Source organism: Dermochelys coriacea, chromosome 5 (assembly GCF_009764565.3).
Source record: "Dermochelys coriacea isolate rDerCor1 chromosome 5, rDerCor1.pri.v4, whole genome shotgun sequence".
In the NCBI taxonomy this organism is placed as follows: domain Eukaryota; kingdom Metazoa; phylum Chordata; order Testudines; family Dermochelyidae; genus Dermochelys; species Dermochelys coriacea.
The window spans coordinates 49,255,308-49,266,876 of record NC_050072.1 but is presented as its reverse complement, the minus strand read 5'-3'; the positions used below and the strand labels follow the sequence as shown (position 1 = coordinate 49,266,876).

Here is an 11,569-nt window from a genome sequence, read left to right as displayed (position 1 = left end):
CAAAGCAAACTACAGTGCTCGGAGGAACTGTACGCTGGGGGTTCCTTCTATCTGCTGAGATAAACCACTCGGCTGTGATTGCCTTTTCATTAAGCCTTTTTAGTGTTATCGCTTACCGCTTATACAGTAAAGTAATGCAGCATCGCAAACTTCGGCCTGACTTTAATTATTCGCCAATTAGCAAAGCGGAAAAAACGTAATTGGCAATAAGGCTGATTTTAAAAATATTCATCCAAGCGTACAATAATATTATATAAAGACACTGAGCAGCTCACTACATTTTAGTAGATAAGAAATCTGATCCTGTCATAAAGTTCGTCAAACTTGTTACCAAAATATGTAAGGAGAGTTGGGGGCGGCGTTTGTTTTGGGGTTTTGTTTTTTTAATGGGTTTCAGAGTAGCAGCCGTCTTAGTCTGTATTCGCAAAAAGAAAAGGAGGACTTGTGGCACCTTAGAGACTAACAAACTTATTTGAGCATAAGCTTTCGTGAGCTACAGCTCACTTCATCGGCTGCAACTCCTTTTCTTTTTGTTTTTTTAATGGTCTCTAATAGCTACAGAAAGAAAATGGAAATGACTTTAAGCTCTCTGGATAGATCAGTTTGGGAAGTTCATTCTTTCTTCATAATGAAAGAAATGGAGGACTTGTGGCACCTTAGAGACTAACAGATTTATGTGAGCATAAGCTTTCGTGAGCTACAGCTCACTTCCTCGGATGCATTCAGTGGAAAATACAGTGGGGAGATTTATATAGCTTATGCTCAAATAAATTTGTTAGTCACTAAGGTGCCACAAGTCCTTCTTTTCTTTTTGCGAATACAGACTAACACGGCTGCTACTCTGAAACCAATGAAACAAATGTTATCCAATGGCCAATTCATAATACCCGTTTCCTTTTTCATGTACGTGTCTGGATTCAAAATACTCCATAGAATACAGATATGCACACAATCAATGTACAGCAGGAGCACATCATGAGGAATTCTAGGGAGCCTAGGGGCATGCATAAGGAAACAGAAAATGGTTCAGTGGTGAGCAAATGAAAGGGTGATTTGTTACACAGTTTTGTTCTGTTTTTTAAATACAAAATTGAATTATGAAATTAGGCACAAGAGATACAGAGATGTTAAGATATTGCACATCTGTATGTAATAAAATATGTTTAAAGCCTGTTTGGGTATGTGAATTTCTCAGAACTCATGCAGAGTAAGCGACGTCTTGTAAAAGATGCTGTAGCCTAGAAACCAAGAGCCTGATCTAGTGCCCACTGAAGTCATTGGAAAGTCTCCCATTGACTTGAAGGAGCTTTGGATTTTTGAACATTTGGGGTTGGCCCTACTGTCTTAGTCCATCCTCAACTCAGGCCTCATCCACTCACAGAAGTTGCACCATTTTAACTAAACTTGTTTAGCAACACACTTTTAGTGTAGATGTGGTTCACACTGGCAAAAAAAAAAAGTCCTTTTGCTCGCATAGCTTATTTCACCCAGGGCAATGGTACAAACACCACCAGAAACAGGACTTTTTTTTGCCAGTATGAACCACATCTACACTAGCAGGGTCTGCTGATATAGCTGTACTGGAAAACCTTTGAAAACACAGACCAGGCTTACGTGCCTGCAGCACAGACTGCAATCTCATATTTAATGCTATTAACAGCTGTGTCCTGGTCTGGTGCCTTGTTAGACTCTTAACATCATTATTTTGTTAGACAGCTAAATAAACAGCATGGGGTTAAATGTATTAGCAGCCTTCAAAGGTAATTTTTCTTCATTCCTTCCTAATTTACACTTTGACTGAATTAATTAGAATGATCTAATTAACACTGTACAACAGCCATACCAGTGTCAGACACATCTCAGGAGGATACAGCCACACACACCTCTCAATGGCCCACACCTGTTTTTTCTTATCAGTTTAATTTTATGGGTTTCTCCAATCTGCCTCTAAAATATAGTTCCCATTTGATGTAGCACAATATTTTCTTGTTGAATGCCAAAGATATTTATAAGCATTTTGAAAAAAGGTTAAAATAAAGTGATTCTCGATGAAACTGTTACCAGTCGCTCATTTTATGGGAAAAGACAAAAGGAAAAAAACTCAACTTCTAAGAAGAAGAGGAAAAACTATTTTAAATTTCCTTCCAGGGATTGTGATCTGTGGCCATCGCCCTTAGACTCCTCACTGCCTGGCGTTGAAATGCAAAGCAAAATAAAGCCTGTTTCAGGCTGAAATTTGGTAGCCCTTTTGGCCAAATTCTACTCATAGACTTTAAGGCCAGAAGGGACCATCATGATCATCTAATCTGACCTCCTGCATGTTGCAGGCTACAGAACTTCACCCACTCACGCCTGTCATAGACACCTAACCTCTGGCTGAGTTACTGAAGTCCTCAAATCATGATTTAAAGATTTCAAGTTACAGAGAATCCAATATTTACATTAGTTTAAACCAGCAAGCGACTCATGTCCCATGTTGCAGAGGAAGGTGAAAAACTCCCAGAGTCTTGGCTGATCTGGAGGAAAATTCCTTCCCAACCCCAAATATGGTGATCAGTTAGACCCTGAGCATGTTGACAAGACCCACCAGACACCTGGGAAAGAATTTGTAGTAACTCTAAGCCCTCCCCATTGAGTGCCACATCTCCAGACATTGGGATTTTTTCTACTAGCAATCACTACATGCCATTGTAGGCAATCTCATCATATCATCCCCTCCATAAATTTACCAAGCTCAGTCTTGAAGCCAGTTTGTGTTTATTTTGTGCCAGTTTGTGTTCCCTGCCCCCCCACACACTGCTCCCATTGGAAGGCTGTTCCAGAACTTCATTCCTCTGATGGTTAGAAACCTTTGTCTAATTTCAAATCTAAACTTGTTGATGGCCAGTTTATATCCATTGATTCTTGTGTCAACATTGACACTAACTTAGGCAACTGCTAACTGCTGATAGTGGGGGGCACAACGGCAGCCCTCCCCCATTACAGCCTTGGTCAACTTCCTGTGACTGCCAAGAGAGCCTCCAGCAACAGCCTCTTGACGATAGTGCCCCCTTGGTCATGGCAAGACCGCCCAACCTTAAGGTCAGCCCTGCCAGGGTTGGCCTTAGGGAAAATGGCACCTGGGGCAAATTTGTATTTTGGCACCCCCACTGCCTCCTCCAGCCCCCCACTCATTGCCCCTGATATCTCCCCTGGATCACCAGCCCTCCGCATCCCCCTGGCCCACCCTGCCTCCCCCACCCCCTTATTGCCATTCTGCCCACCCCCAGTGGCTCCCCAGGGTCCCCACCTCCATCTCCCCTGGTTCCCACTGCCTCCCCAGAACCCCACCCATGGTCTGGCCTCTGCTGCCTCCCCCATCCCCCACTACCCCTGTGTGCCCCCCACCCTCCGTAGGCCTGTCCACCCCACATTTCCCCTGGCTCCCACTGGCTCCTCCAGCCCACCACTTATCCACCCCATGGCTCCTGCTGCTTCCCCCCCACACCCCCCCCATTGCCACTATCTTCGCTGCCTTCCTCAGATGCCCACCCTTCCCCCCTGGCTCCCACTGCCTCCCCCAGCACCCTACCCTTCCACCCCATGGCCCCTGGCCCCACTGCCTCCCCCCAGATGCCCACCCATTGCCCCTGACCCCACTGCTTTCCCAGGCTCCCTACATATCCCCCATCCCAGCTGGACCCTGCTGCTTCCCACAACCCTCCACCCCATGGCTCCTGCTGCCTCCCCCAGCTGTAGCTCACGAAAGCTTATGCTCAAATAAATTTGTTAGTCTCTAAGGTGCCACAAGTCCTCCTTTTCTTCTTCCCCCTAGTCCCACTACCTCCCCCAGTCCCCCACCTATCCACCCTATGGCCCCTGACCTCATTGCCTCCCCCATCCCCATTGCCCCAGCTGCCTCCACCGGCCCCACACCCCATCCCCAGGCCCCCCTTCCTCCCCTTGCTCACCCCAGTCAGTGGCACTCAGGCAGGCTAGCCCAGACATGTACCTGAGCAGGTAACTGCAGCTGCCAGCGAGGAAAGGACAGAACTGCTCCCGCGCCCCTCCCCAGAGCTGGGCTGCCAGCCCACTCTCGCTTCCCTGCTCTAGGCGCCACCTACTGGGGATCCGTGGGATCGCTAGCTGCTGGTGCCTTTCCCAGGCATATCTCTGCAGCGGAGCTGCGGCTCCCGACTCCCACCCTAGCAGATATCTGGGCGCACATGTGACCCCTCAGCCTCCACCGCCCGCCTCTCCTATGCTCCCTAGTATTTATCCCCGGATGTATTTATACAGCACAATCATATCTCCCCTCAGCCTTCATTTGGTTAGGCTAAACAAGCCAAGCTGTCTGAGTATCCTCTCCTAAAGTAGGTTTCAGAGTAGCAGCCGTGTTAGTCTGTATTCACAAAAAGAAAAGGAGTACTTGTGGCACCTTAGAGACTAACAAATTTATTAGCTTTTACGAAAGCTTATGCTCTAATAAATTTGTTAGTCTCTAAGGTGCCACAAGTACTCCTTTTCTTTTCTCCTAAAGTAGGTTTTCCTTCCTCTGATCATCTGTAGTAGCCGTTCTCTGCACATGTTCCAGTTTGAATTCATCTTTCTTAAGCATGGGAGACCAGAACTGCACACAGTACTCCAGACAAGGTCTCACTAGTGCCTTGTATAAGTAGGGTGACCAGCTAGCAACTGAAAAAACAGGACAGGAAGTGGGAGGTAATAGGAGGTAATATATAAGAAAAAGTCCCCCAAAATGGGACTGTCCCTTTAAAAATGGGATATATGGTCACCCTATGTATAATGGTACTTCCTATCTCTACTGAAAATATCTCACCTGATGCATCCTAGGATTGCATTAGCCTTTTTCACGGCTGCATCATAACACTGATGGCCCATAGTCATCCTGTGATCAACCAATGCACCCAGGTCTTTCACACTGATAAAACTCCAAAGTCAATGGGATTGCACCAATGTAACTAAGAGTTTTGGGGCCTGAGTCTCTGGGCATTTGCACTGCTGTAAATCACCAGTAGCCCCACTGAAATCAATGGAGTTACACCTCTGTGTTCTGGTACTAGTACTATGTGGTTTCCATAAAATTTAATGTTACATGACACAATAGAAAAAAAGGCAATTTGGTTTCTTTTAAGCAATAATTTTAAGAATCTATCAATCAATGTATATGGCAATGGTTACAAATGCTTTTTTGTAGTCCTGCAAATGAAAATGGATTTGCTTTTTATATTGGTATTTTCCAGGCAGGTTTATAACTCTGGGTATTTTGGGGAGGAGGGGAAAATTATACTTGTTTCATTACAAATTAGCATAAGACTCAAACGCCATCCTTAATTTTTAGGGAGGATAGAGCTGGAAAAGCCCTCTGGGCATCTAGTCCAAAAGTGCTCCAAGTTTCATATTGTGTGAGCCACGTCATAGTCATGGAAGTGCCTGGTGGATCATCTCTTCGCTCACACGGCTGCTACTCTGAAACCACAATTATTCAGTTCCTCTGTGGCAGCTGCTAACATGGAGGAGTAATGTTAGGAGAAAATTTAGTTGTTTAACCATCTTTAAAGCAAGAAGTGTTTTGACATTTAAAAAAAATCACTAGTTTTGCTTTTCAATGTGTTTCCCTCACCCATCTGCTATTTTCCAATTCCTCTCAATCTCCACTTGCCCTATATCTCTCACTCTTTCTCTACTCCCTGAAAATAGTTACCTGATCCTCTTCTTACCAGGAGAGGTCAACCCTTGTGCAGAGGACTAGTACAAAGACAATACACCACTTAAGTCACACTGAAGCTCTGTTTTGACTAGTGCCTAGTTCTTATGCTTGCTCTCTCCAAATTTCATTTCCTCTGATGCTAGGTTCCCTTCTTCAAGGGGAAGCTCCATTGGCAACTCCTGGCTTCTCTCCTGCAGGTTGCTCCAATACCAGTGTTGACTCTGGTCCCTGCAGGCAGCTCCCATTTTCCTCTTCTCCTCCTATGTAGCAGTGGCCCCCAGTGGAAAGAGCTATTTTTTACAGCCCTGCAGACTTCAAGAAAAAGCCTGGAAGCAGAAAATTGACATAGGTGGAGGAGTCATCCTCATGTCATCTTCCATCCATTCACAGACCACAAGCCAATGCTCTGTGGACCCGCAAGGACCCCACAGACCACAGTTTGGGATCCACTGATCTAGTCTAAGCTCTTAGAGTCAGATCGTACACTACATTAATCACTTCAGTGGTTTAGCTAGTTTTTTTCTTAAAGACTTTTAGTGATGAACGATAATTAAATGAAAGAATGGAATAAGTCATCTAGCAAGGTCCCTGAATGATCAAGGAGTTTGGTTATCTCCAATTTACTGGTATTATTATCTAAAGTGAGTGCATAAAAATGCACCTGTACTGACACCTGAGGGCAAAGCCACATTTGTACTGACAAACAGAAGGAGTGTGTGTCTAAGTGCTTGTTTAGACATTTATAAGTACCAGTTTGTACATGTATTTAAATGGTGTGCATGGTTTTGTACATCTGATGGGATTGCATATTTTGTTATGGGTGGATCTCGGGGCACTAATGTCTAAAAATTTAGAATTTTGTATCTGTCTCAATCTTTTCTGAGTTAGTTTTAGGACTTTACTTATTATAGAACCTTCAACCTATTTCCCCACCTCTTTCACATTATATCCCCTCAGATAGGTCAGGCCCTGATCCTGCACCCATTAAAGTCATTGGCAAAGTTCAGGGTCAAGCCCTATATACTGTGCACAAGTACTGCAGCAACTTCGAACAGTGGGTGATTCCACATGAGCAGAAATACCCTGACCAGGATGTGTGTTCAGGACAGAGTTTCAGATTTGATTCAGGCTGGTAAGGAAGAAAGAGAGAGATTGTTATTTCTATTGTTGAGTACTTGGGAGGCATTCAGATCATATGGGGACTGATATGGGCCATGTAAATATTGAGAGACAGTCCGACCAAGAATTCCATGGATTCAGGGCAGACCCAGCGTGTTATTTTAAAGCAGGTTTGTGTGAATGAGCTATTTACCAGGTACAACTGGAAAAAACACTACCTCGGAGGCCATCTGAACTTTGCACTTCCTCAAGTGAATTTCAACAAAGGGACACTTTTTGAAAGCTCTGCCAGAATAGGAAAGTGCTACACTAGAGTCTCAATTCTCTGCTTTTGCTCTGGGCTGACTGGCTGTGTTCGCCTGATTCCACAGTATTTTCACAGAAATGAAATGTGTCATATGGAAACGGTATTTCTGTGGTTTAGATCTAACTTTTGAAATCCTTGGCTAGACCAGGACATCAGTAAGTACAGAGGCTGTTTCCCAGCAGTTCTCCTAATACTCTTCAATATCCTCATCCACCCATTTCAACTTAACTAGATTCATGGACGGGGACCCTTTTGTTTTAAATGAGTTTACTTACTCCCTAATAGCATTTATTTGAGTCTTCACTGTTCTTGTGCATAAAGGAAACAACTGACTTGGATTTTTGCCATATAGTTTATGCATTATGCACAAGGTTACAGGCTCTTTGAGGTTTAATCCTTCATTGATACCAGTAGCATTTTTTAAATAACTTGAGTGAAAGAGAAATTCACTGTTATTGTAATGCTGCTCCAGTCTCTACTGCTATGTATAAGACCTTTTAAAGGAAAAACAGTTTACATATGAAGAAATTCTACATAATTATAGGTTAAAATGGTTTGAAACCTTGAAATATTCCTGTTCAGAGAAAACAAAATAACCAAAGCTTGTAGGTTACTTTGGTTCCAAAAGTTCAAATTATCTTTCTGCTTTAAATATTGATTTAGATAAGTTAGTTGTGTCTAAACCTCTCTCTCTGTGCTACACATTTCCCCATGTTTCAGCATAGTCCTTAAGCATGGTAAAACACGTAGGGTAGGCAGGGCTTTAACAATTTTTAGCAATATCATTTGTAAGACATTTATTCTGATTGTTGATTTGCATCTGTAAAGTTTTTTTTGCTTTTAGGTTACTGTTTTTTAATTAAATTAGAGAGAGATGATCACTGCTGAAAGTGGTAAAAATGAAAGTGTCACTATTTTATTTGAGCTGTATATTTTCTGGCAATTTTCCAAGCCTCCAGAGCATGTCTGAGCATGTCCATACCTGAAGAAGGAACTACTGTGGTATGAAAATTCATGTATATCCTAATTTAGTAAAAGGACTCTCAGTAGTTTAGAAATACAGGCAATGCTTTCTCCCCTTAATAATCAGCTGTATACTGGGATATAGAAGAGATGAGGCTTAAATTAAATTAGAAAGAATTTGAAATATGCATTGGAAGAGTGTAAAGAGATGGTAATACCAGAGTATTGATGATTTGCGTTTACAAAATAGGGTTGCCAACTTTCTAATTGCACAAAACTGAATGCTCTTGCCCTTCCCCTAGGCCCCGTCCCTCCCTCACCCCTCCCCCTCCACTCACTCCATTTCCCTCTCTTCTGTCACTTGCTCTCCCCACACCCTTGCTCATTTTCACCAGGCTGGGGCAGGGGGTTGGGGTGTGGCAGGGGATGAGGGCGCCAGCTGGGGGTACAGGCTCCAGAGTGGGCCAGGGACGAGGGGTTTGGGGTGCAGGAAGGGGCTCCGGGCTGGGAGGTGGAGCTCAGGGGTTTGGAGTGTGGGAGGTGGCTCTGGGCTGAGGTAGGGAGTTGGGGTGTGGAAGGGGGTATGGGCTCCGGCAGGGAGTTTGGATGTGGGAGGGGAAGCTCTGGGCAGCACTTACCTTGTGGAGCTTCCCGGAAGAGGCAACATGTCCCTTGTCTCCTAGGCGCGGCCAGCTGGCTCTACATGCTGCCTCCACCCGCAGGCACAACCCCCGCAGCTCCCACTGGCCATGGTTCCTGGTCAATGGGAGCTGCGGAGCTGGTGCCTGAGGTGGGAGCAGTGCGCAGAGCCCCCCTGGCCACACCTCCTCCTAGGAGCCAAGGGACATGTTGCTGCTTCAGGGAGCCAGGTAGGGAGCCTGCCAGCCCTGCCAACCAGACTTTTAACAGCCTGGTCAGCGATGCTGACTGGAGCCACCAGGGTCCCTTTTTGACCGGTGTTCTAGTTGAAAACCGGACACCTGGCAACGCTATTACATAAGGAAATTTACCTACTACTTTCTTGACAAAGTCTTTATAGAATCTACCTTTAACTCTACATAGATATTAAAGTTCACTCAAACAGAGTCACAAAGGCAAGTGATTCATTTCCTTTGAATACACGGAGGAGGAAATACTAGATTTTCATAATGGAATAACGCAGACAAATGAAAGAAAGCACTAACCTATGCCTGCTAAATGACCCCAGAAGGTGTTCACCAATACGTTCTTCTGTGAATATAGGCACATCTTCAACATACATTGTTAGTGGCCAGAAAATGCACAAGTCTCTTCATCTCACAATTCTGGATGGAAAATTTCTTATAGCTGTATCATTAAAATTAGCATATTGCATTTTAAAAATCTGCATTCTGAATTGCTTGCCTGACAAGTACTGTTTAACTAAATGGCATTTAACTGGACAATTCTGTAGTGCAGTCACCTACTTGCAAATGTAGCCAAGCTGACATCTTTAACTAACTAATACATGTGAAGCACCAATATGTCTCCAATGAATCATGAAAGGACATCCTGAAGTTCAAATCAACAAATTTGTAGCATTTTCTTCTAATTTGCACTAATGGCCTTTGACATATACAGTTGAGGTATGGAGAAACAGCCAGCATACATATTACGTGTCAGCTTTTCAAACATAGCCTCAACAATTATGCATGCCAATTTAGTATGTGCATTTTTCATGTGAACAATGTGTGGAGTGCAAACTGCATAACTGCACATCTTACAGGAAAAATTGCATGTAAACGACAGCTTTCTGCATGTACAAAACAAAATCCACTTGTACTTCTATGACAGATACCCTCTGGACAGCACTTCTGTTTTTCTTTTGTCTGAATACATTTGACATATTTTTCCTTCTGTTTGTTGGGAATCAATCAATGAGGTTCCAGTATTAACATATTACCAGTCTGATGTTAAGAAACAATTACTGCACAATAATGACAATACCTTTGACTGCTATAGAGCAGGGATCACAAAGTGCTGTCCAGATGTCAATCAATTATGCCTTACAAAGTAGGTAAGTATTACAACTTTTTACAGATGTGGAATCTGAGAAGAACAGAAAGATCAAGTACATTGCTCGGGATCATGCAGGAAGTCTGTAGCAGAGATGAATAAAACACAGGATCTCTTGGCTTCTCATTTATGTCGTAACTACATTACAGTCTTTCATTACTTATTCCAGCCTACTACAAGGGGCAACAGCAGTAAGGTGTAATCTGATGAAGTATGAAATATCTGATAAGATCATGTGAAGAAAGGTCTTGCTTCTGCTCAGATTGACTTCACTGGCAGCAAGACCAAAATAAAAACAAGCCAAAGAAAAACCTGGCTGGAAAGCACATAGTACTCTCCTCTGTTGTTAATGCAGTATCTTGTCGAACAAACTGATAGAGTTGACAAAAAAAGTTTGAAAAAATAAATGATCTCACAATATTACATTGAGTGAGTCTAGTAAAGATTTGTCTTTGGAGTTGGAAAGAATGATATTACCTGAATCTAATTTATTCATAGATACTAAGGTCAGAAGGGACCATTCTGATCATCTAGTCCGACCTCCTTCACAGCGCAGGCCACAGAATCTCACCCACCCACTCCTACAAAAAACCTCACCTATGTCTGAGCTATTGAAGTCCTTAAATCATGGTTTAAAGACTTCAAGGAGCAGAGAAGCCTCCCTCAAGTCACCCATGCCCCCTGCTACAGAGGAAGGCGAAAAACCTCCAGGGCCTCTCCAATCTGCCCTGGAGGAAAATTCCTTCCCAACCCCAAATATGGCGATCAGCTAAACCCTGAGCATATGGGCAAGATTCACCAGCCAGATACTACAGAAAATTCTTTCCTGGGTAACTCAGATCCCATCCATCTAATATCCCATCTCAGGGGATTAGTCCTATTTACCCTGAATATTTAAAGATCAATTACTTACCAAAATCCCATTATCCCATCATACCATCTCCTCCATAAACTTACTGAGTAGAATCTTAAAACCACACAGATCTTTTGCCCCCACTGCTTCCCTTGGAAGGCTATTCCAACACTTCACTCCTCTGATGGTTAGACACCTTCGTCTAATTTCAAGTCTAAACTTCCTGGTGGCCAGTTTATACCCATTTGTTCTTGTGTCCACATTGGTGCTGAGCTGAAATAATTCCTCTCCCTCTCCCTCTCCTGTATTAATCCCTCTGATATATTTATAGAGAGCAATCATATCTCCCCTCAACCTTCTTTTAGTTAGGCTAAACAAGCCAAGCTCCTTAAGTCTCCTTTCATAAGACAAGCTTTCCATTCCTCGGATCATCCTAGTAGCCCTTCTCTGTACCTGCTCCAGTTTGAATTCATCCTTTTTGAACATGGGAGACCAGAACTGCACACAGTATTCTAGGTGAGGTCTCACCAGTGCCTTGTATAATGGTACTAAAACCTCCTTATCCCTACTGGAAATGCCTCTC

At 43.6% G+C, this 11,569-nt stretch overlaps 1 long non-coding RNA gene across 1 annotated transcript in view; it reads right to left on the bottom strand.

Annotated features, from left to right (window-relative positions):
• Positions 1 to 5,147: 5,147 nt before the first annotated feature.
• Positions 5,148 to 11,569, bottom strand: part of LOC119856270 — a 29,224-nt gene continuing 22,802 nt past the window's right edge. The window contains exons 3-4 of the long non-coding RNA XR_005293229.2: positions 9,284 to 9,425; positions 5,148 to 6,036 (exon numbers count right to left, since the gene is read on the bottom strand). This is a non-coding gene — a long non-coding RNA (uncharacterized LOC119856270). The remainder of the gene's footprint in view (positions 6,037 to 9,283; positions 9,426 to 11,569) is intronic.